This window comes from Vicia villosa, linkage group LG2, assembly GCF_029867415.1.
Source record: "Vicia villosa cultivar HV-30 ecotype Madison, WI linkage group LG2, Vvil1.0, whole genome shotgun sequence".
NCBI classification, from domain to species: Eukaryota; Viridiplantae; Streptophyta; class Magnoliopsida; order Fabales; family Fabaceae; genus Vicia; species Vicia villosa.
In genome coordinates, this window is record NC_081181.1 from 183,858,448 (window position 1) to 183,867,064 (window position 8,617).

Consider the following 8,617-nt stretch of genomic DNA (forward strand, 5'->3'; position numbering starts at 1 on the left):
TCTGGATTTGCTAAAAGTCAAGATTCAGGAAGAAGCAATTACTGCCTTGATACAGTTTTATGATCCACCGCTCAGATGTTTCACTTTTCAGGATTTTCAGTTAGCTCCTACTTTGGAGGAGATGGATGCTATGCTTGGGTTTTCAAGAATTAAAAAAGTATTTTATACAGGTGCTGGAAAAAGGGCTGAAATGTCTGATTTAGCCAAAGCTTTGGAAGTGCCCGTTGCGGATTTAGAAGCTAATCACAAAACCGATGGAGGAATACAAGGAATTAAAAGAACTTATTTGGAAGCTCAAGCTATGTCTTATGCTCAAAAGAAACAATGGGACATTTGTGGACATTTTTTGGCTCTTTTAATTTTTGGTGTTGTTTTACTTCCTAATAAGGCGGAATATGTTGATGATGCTGCTATCCATGTCTTTACCTCTTTCAGAAATTCAAAAGAGGATCCAACTCCTACCATTCTTGCTAATATTTACTATACTATCCATGATCGGTATGAAAAGAAAAGGGGAGCAATATCTTGTTGTCTTCATCTATTGTATTCTTGGTTGACTTCTCATCTTTACAAGGCTAGCTACTTAATCAAAGACTTGACTAGGCATGAATGGTCTCAAAAGCTAAGGGCTCTCAATGCGGATTCTATTCTCTGGTTTGCGAGAAAATTGAATTCTGAAAGAATTATCTATAAATGTGGAGAATTTAATAATGTGCCTTTAATGGGAACTTTGGGTTGCATCAATTATAATCCCGTGCTTGCATTGCGCCAATTGGGTCATTCTATGGATTGTGAGCCTTCCGATCAACAAGTGGAAGAAATGTTCTTAAGTAACAATGGGAAAGGAGATCCAAGGACACTAAAGAAAATCATTCAAGCTTGGAAACATGTTCAAACAAAGAACTATGGGCCGAAGAATATTGTTGCTAAGGAACCTTACACTAGATGGGTTCAAGAGAGAGTTGGGAAAATTTTGCTACCTTTTGTTGTGGATCCCGCGTACAAGCCCGATTCTCCTAATCCTATTTCTCTATCCATCGAAGAGATAGAAGGAATCAAGGCTGCCCTAGAGGCATCCCGTAAGGAAAAGGAAGAATTAGAGCTTGACATACTTCGACTTTCCAACGAAAAAAGTCAACTGCGCTTCGATCTTAAAGAGAAGAACCAAGAGCTTCAAGCTGCTAAGAAGAAAATGATAGACAAAGGAATAAAAGGAAGCGAGCAACCGAAGGAGTCCTAAGTGCTAACTTTGATTTGATTGCACACAATGAAAGGTTGGAACAAGCGGGCATAGAAATTGCAAGGTGGAAAAGGCGCTATGAGAAAGCTTCCCATGACAAAGCTGAATCTGAGAAAAATCTAGAAGCTGTGGTCTTTGAATTAACTGATAGGACTAAAGATCAAGAGGAGGAAATAAGGAACCTCAAATATGATCTTCAAGAAGCTCGCAATTCTGGACAACAAGAGCGCGCAAGGAGATTGACCACGGAAGAAGCACTTTTACAGCGCACCGATGAGTACAATAGAGCATTCCAAGCCATGGTATCACTTAGGGAAATATTCATAAGACAAAGAGAGGTACACGAGGCAACCCTGAACGAAAGAGACCATTGGAAAAGACAATACACAATTGTTTCTACAGCAAATGAGCATGTGAGCATGGTTCCCAAGATGCTTGAAGAATATGAGAAGTGTCGTGAGAATTATGACAAGCTAGTCTACTTGTGCAATGATTTAATTCTAGACATTCCAAAGGGTTTAGAAAAAGCGGAGTCTTCTCCCATCATCCTTCCCAAAGAAGTGAAGGAGTTCTTGGAGCTTTGTAGGAGCATGGTGGACAAATTCAAGGAGGACATTCATAGGCGTTCTTAGATATTTATTAGTTTTCGCTTTAAAATTAAGAATCTTGTTTATGTTGATGTTTATTTCTTTTCACAAAGTTGAACAATTTTAATTTGTACTTCCTTTAATTTATTTCAAATTAATAAAGTGTGTTTATTTCCGCATTATTCAATTTTCTTGCAATTTTTCACCAAAAAGGAATTATTCAAAAAAAAGGTTCCTACTACAAAAAAAAAAAAAAAAAAGAAGAAAAAAGAATATATATATATATATATATATATATATATATATATATATAGACATATATGTTAATATATAAATATATATAAATATATTATAATGTGGATAAGACATGAGCATAGCATTTGCATATCATTCATAGCACGCGCAGCATTGCATTTCTTTTCAAAACATTAAAAGGAAAACTGTCGTCATCTCCAGTCACACCATTGCAACCCGATCACTCATCCAGACTAGAGCTCAGAAGAAGAAAGCAATGGAACAGCTAGAGCAGAACCAAGCCGCACTTCGTGAAGAAATGACCCAGCTGAAAGGTACTATTGAAGACCTCCAGGGAGGAATGGCCCAAGTGCTGAGCTTCATGAAAGACCTCAAAGATAAGCAAGACAAAGCTAAAGAAGTTCATGATCAGTATGAAGAGATACCTAAAGATGGCAACCCATTGTTAGGATATGTTCGAGGCTATGACCCTCACAAAACGAATGCTCACGCATCTAAAAGGGTCACCACGACCCATGAAGAGGGAGAGGCTTCTCAAGAAGGATTTATCCCTACTACTCAGAAAGAAGGGACGTCTCGCACAGTTCGCATTCCAATCAACAATCCGCTTAAGGATGAGGACTACTTGGACCTACAGTATGGGGACACTAATGACACAGATCAAGTCCCTCAACCAAAGCTGACCTCTGCTGATTCTGGGGAGAATTCCAAGGAGAGTGGACAAATCAAGGCGCTGGAAGAAAGGATGAAAGCAATGGAAGGATATGATGCCTTCGATGTGGATACCTATGAAATGAGCTTGGTGCCGGATTTGACTATTCCTCATAAATTCAAGATACCCGACTTTGAAAAGTACAAGGGGCTCTCTTGTCCGAGGAGTCACTTGCGCATGTATGTGCGAAAAAATGGCTGCTTATGCTCATGATCAAAAGCTGATGATGCATTTTTTCCAAGATAGCTTGAGTGGAGCATCGGTTGACTGGTACATGCAATTAGAGAAGTCTCACATCCGAAGCTGGACCGACCTTGCTAATACGTTCCTAAAACAATATAAATACAATTTGGACATGGCACCCCGATCGGATGCAACTCCAAAATTTGTCACAAAAGAAAGAGGAATCGTTTAAGGAGTATGCACAGAGATGGAGGGAAATGGCCTCCCGAGTCCAACCTCCCCTGTTGGAAAAAGAACTCGTAAAAATGTTTATGGCTACATTACAAGGGCCGTACTACGATAAAATGGTAGGGAGTGTGTCCTCAGGGTTTTCAGATTTAGTGGTTATTGGTGAAAGGATAGAAGACGGAATTAAGAGCGGGAAAATACAAGGAGTATCATCTAACTCTTATCACTCAAAGAGGCCCACCTCAACCTTCGCTAAAAAGAAGGAAGGGGAGACCAACGCAGTAGTACATTAAGAGTTTAGACCTCCCATGACATACTCACCTCAACCAAGATTCCAAGGCCCTCCGAGGAAGTTCGACCCTTTGCCCACTTCTAAAAGCGAGATACTGAAGCATCTATTAAACGAGCAGTTAGTGGAACTCAGGCCTATGCCACCTCCGATTCCCGGAAAGACTATGCCCAATTTCAAAGCTAATGAGAGGTGTGAATTTCACGCCAATTCTCCGGGGCATACATTGGAAAAATGTTGGGCCTTTAGGCACAAGGTTCAGGACCTGATAGAGTCAGGAGCAATTGCTTTTGACAAACCTAATGTGAAGACAAACCCTATGCCCCGTCATGATGGCACAGTCAATGCAATAGAGGTAGTCACCGAGCAAGAGTTTGTTCAACTGCGGAGCTCCCCCATAGATGCCCTTAAGAGGTATCTACTTGCAAAGGGGTTCATCCTCGAACATAACGAAGCCTTTAAGACAACCTTGCAAAGACTCGTGAATCAAGGGGTAGTTCAGTTTAAAGAATATCCTGAGGAAGAGTATGTGGCCATGCTGGACAGGAATGAACCGTTAATGATACCAAGACAAGGGGCAAGGAAGACGTTGATCATCCCTTGCGCCAAAGCCACACTGCTGATACCCGCACAAGTACACACTAGGATTATCCCAGTCAGGGATCCATATCCTGTGGACAAGATGAAAGCAGTTCCATGGGAATATGAGTCTAATGCTAGTACCGATGTGACAAACATCGTCGGGCCTGGGGGTATGACTCGTAGCGGTCGCATATTCAATACTGCTAAATCAAAAGAGAATTCAGCACAAGCAAATGATCAAGCTACTATGGTCCCTACTGAAAGAAGCACACCCATAGACAAGGAAATCACTAACAAAGATGCCGAAGAATTCTTGGCATTAATCAAGAAAAGTGATTATAAGGTAGTGGATCAGTTGCACCAAACTCCATCCAGGATATCACTCCTCTCGCTGTTAATCCATTCAGAAAAACATCGAGACACCCTGATGAAGATCTTGAGTGCTGCCCATGTAACCAAAGACATCACTGTAAATCAATTTGATGGAATGGTGGCTAATCTTACTGCTGGGGCATGCTTAAGCTTCAGTGAACACGAGTTGCCCTCACAAGGGAAAGAGCATAACAAAGCCCTGCATATCTCCATACAATGTGGGAAAGCTCATCTGTCTAGAGTGCTGATCGACACAGGATCGTCATTAAATGTGATGCCAAAGGCCACCTTAGACAAGATAGATTTGGAAGGACTGGTAATAAGACCAAGCCCTCTGGTGGTCAAAGCCTTTGATGGGTCGCAAAGCCCGGTGTTTGGAGAGGTGGACCTCCCTGTGGTAATAGGCCCTCACACTTTCTGCATCAATTTCCAAGTGATGGAGATTGAGCCTGCCTACACATGTTTATTAGGACGCCCTTGGATCCATGCTGCTGGGGCAGTTTACCTCTACTCTGCATCAAAAGGTGAAATTTGTGGATGGAAACTCTATAGTAACCGTTAGTGGGGAGGAGGACATATTTGTCAGCAATCTAGACTCATACCGATACATTGAGGCTGGGGGAAAGGCATTGGAGACTTCGTTCCAAGCACTAGAGATTGCCACTGCTGTCACACTACCAATTGAGAAAACACGAAGGGCGGGGTGACATCCTGGAGAGACCTGCAAGACACAAAGATGGAAGGCTGGGGAAAAATTCCAGAAGTGCAAGAGAAGAAAGATCGTCTGGGGTTAGGATACCAACCAACAAAGAAGGCTGCAAAGGAAGAGCAACGATTCCCTCCGATCGCACAGACTTTTGTTACAGGTGGATATGAGCATGTATCCACGATATCTAGCATGGAGGGAACGTCCAATTTTATCCGGATGATTAGGCCAGGAGAGCAGCTTCAGAATTGGACAAGCCTGGAGATACCGGAGATAGTTTTCATTTCAAAGTAATTTCCTATTGTGTGTTTTATTTCCCTTTTTAATAAAGAAAGACAATAACACTCATGCCTCGCCCGAAGCATAGAGTTAGTTTGTAAGGGCCCCATTTACTCTCAAGTTTGAAGTTTATTAATAAAATTGTCTTTGCATTTTGGTATTGAAAACATTGCCTTTTTCTTTTTCGCATTTATTCCTTTTCCATTTCTGAAAATGACAAATAAATTTCTTGCACAAACAAAGCACATTCACATCTGCATACTAAAAGAAAACAAAACATAAAACATGTGCAGATCACCTTCCGACACCACCGATAATAATACTGCTGAGACTCTATACAAACTCGAGGCTCTCGCTAATCAGGCTGAAGAAGGGAATGAGGAAGACGATGAACTTCCGGAAGAGTTGTCAAGGTTAGTGGATAAGGAATCCAAGAGCATGCTCCCTCCACAAGAGGCCATTGAAATCATAAACTTAGGAACGGATGAAGAACCTAAGAACATTAAGATTGGGGCAACGCTAGGTAAGGACGTAAAAGCAACGCTAATCAAGCTCCTCCATAAGTATGCAGAGATTTTTGCTTGGTCATACCGTGACATGCCGGGGTTGGATACAGACATCGTGGTACACAGGTTACCTCTCAAAGAAGGATGTGCGCCGGTCAGGCAAAAGCGCAGAAGGGTTCGACCAGATATGGATAGTAAGATTAGGGAAGAGGTGCTCAAACAATTTGACGCCGGATTTCTTGCTGTAGTTGACTATCCACCCTGGATTGCCAACATAGTGCCAGTTCCTAAGAAGGACGGGAAGGTACGCATGTGCGTAGATTACAGAGACCTGAACAAAGCAAGTCCAAAAGACGATTTTCCACTACCGCATATAGATATCTTGGTGGATAATACAGCACAAGCTTCGTGGTTTTCCTTCATGGATGGGTTCTCTGGGTATAATCAGATCAAGATGGCTCCCGAAGATATGGAAAAGACGACCTTCATGACATCCTGGGGCACTTTCTGCTACAAAGTAATGCCTTTTGGGTTACGAAACGCAGGGGGCAACATATCAAAGAGCCATGGTCACACTTTTCCATGATATGATTCATAAGGAGATCGAAGTATATGTAGATGATATGATTGCTAAGTCTCGCACAGAAGAAGAGCATATTACAAATCTACATAAGCTGTTTGAACGTCTAAAGAAGTACAAGCTAAGGTTAAACCCGAACAAGTGTACGTTTGGTGTAAGATCGGGAAAGCTGTTGGGATTCATTGTAAGCCAGCGAGGCATAGAGGTTGATCCTGACAAAGTAAGAGCCATACAAGCGATGCCCGTTCCAAAAACAGAAAAAGAGGTACGGGGTTTCCTGGGTCGATTGAATTACATCTCAAGGTTCATTTCGCATCTAATAGCTACATGCGAGCCTATATTAAAACTACTCAGGAAGGATCAACCCATCAAGTGGAATGATGATTGTCAAGTAGCCTTCGAAACCATAAAGAACTACTTGCAAGAACCACCTATACTCTTACCTCCTGTACCCGGAAGGCCACTAATCATGTACCTCACAGTACTCGAAAGGTCTATGGGGTGTGTACTGGGACAGCAAGATGAAACAGGCAGGAAAGAACATGCTATCTACTATCTTAGCAAGAAATTCACCGATTGCGAATCCCGATATTCACCGTTGGAAAAGACATGTTGCGCCCTAGCATGGGCCTCCAAACGTCTAAGGCAATATATGCTGAACCATTCCACATGGTTAATATCGAGAATGGATCCTCTCAAATATGTGTTCGAAAAACAGGCTCTTACAGGAAGAATCGCTAGATGGCAAATGCTGCTGTCAGAATACGACATTCAATACGTCACCCAAAAAGCAATAAAAGGGAGTGTACTGGCAGAACATCTAGCTCATCAGCCCATTGAAGAGTATCAGTCTATGAAATTCGACTTCCCTGATGAGGACATTATGTTGGTAAGAGACTATGAAATACCTGGGCCCGATGAAGGACCCGAACCAGGATTGGTGTGGACCCTTACGTTCGATGGGGCCTCAAATGCATATGGACATGGTATAGGGGCAGTCCTGACGTCTCCTGACAATCGACACTTACCCTTCACTGCAAGATTATGCTTTGACTGCACCAACAATATTGCAGAATATGAAGCATGCATACTGGGGTTAGAAGCGGCAATCGATTTAAGGATTAAACTGCTTGAGGTGTACGGGGATTCAGCACTGGTAATCCACCAAGTCAACAAAGAATGGGATACTCGAGATTCAAAGCTAATCCCATATCGTGACCTTATACTGGAGTTAATGGCTGAGTTTGAGACAATCACTTTTACTCATATCCCAAGGGAAGAAAATCAAATGGCTGACGCATTAGCAACACTTTCCTCTATGTTCAAAGTGACCTGGCCAAACCACGAGCCACGAATAACGGTTAGACACTTTGATGAGCCTGCTTATTGTCTCACAATCGAGAAACAAGCTGATGACAAACCCTGGTACCATGATATTAAGGAATACCGGGAAAAACAAGAGTATCCAGAAAATGCCTCCACAATTGACAAAAAGACACTAAGAAGGTTGGCATCTAAGTTCTTCCTAAACGGTAACATCCTATACAAGCGAAACTACGATTCGGTGTTACTAAGGTGTGTGGATAAGAATGAGGCTAAAGAAATCATCAAGGAGGTCCATGAAGGAACCTTTGGGACTCATGCGAATGGACATTCAATGGCAAGAAAGATACTAAGAGCCGGTTACTACTGGTTAACAATGGAAGCTGATTGTTTCCAACACGCAAGAACATGTCATAAATGCCAAATATACGCTGACAAGGTACACGTACCGCCAAATCCACTGAATGTACTAAGCTCACCATGGCCATTTGCGATGTGGGGAATTGATATGATAGGGATGATCGAACCCAAAGCCTCTAATGGACACCGATTCATATTGGTGGCCATCGACTATTTCACTAAGTGGGTTGAAGCTGCCTCCTACACCAATGTAACAAGACAAGTGGTTACCCGGTTCATCAAGCATAACCTCATCTGTCGATATGGGATTCCAAGCCGGATCATTACTGACAATGGGTCGAACCTGAACAATAACATGATGAAGGAACTGTGCGAAGAATTCAAAATTGAACACCATAATTCTTCACCATACAGG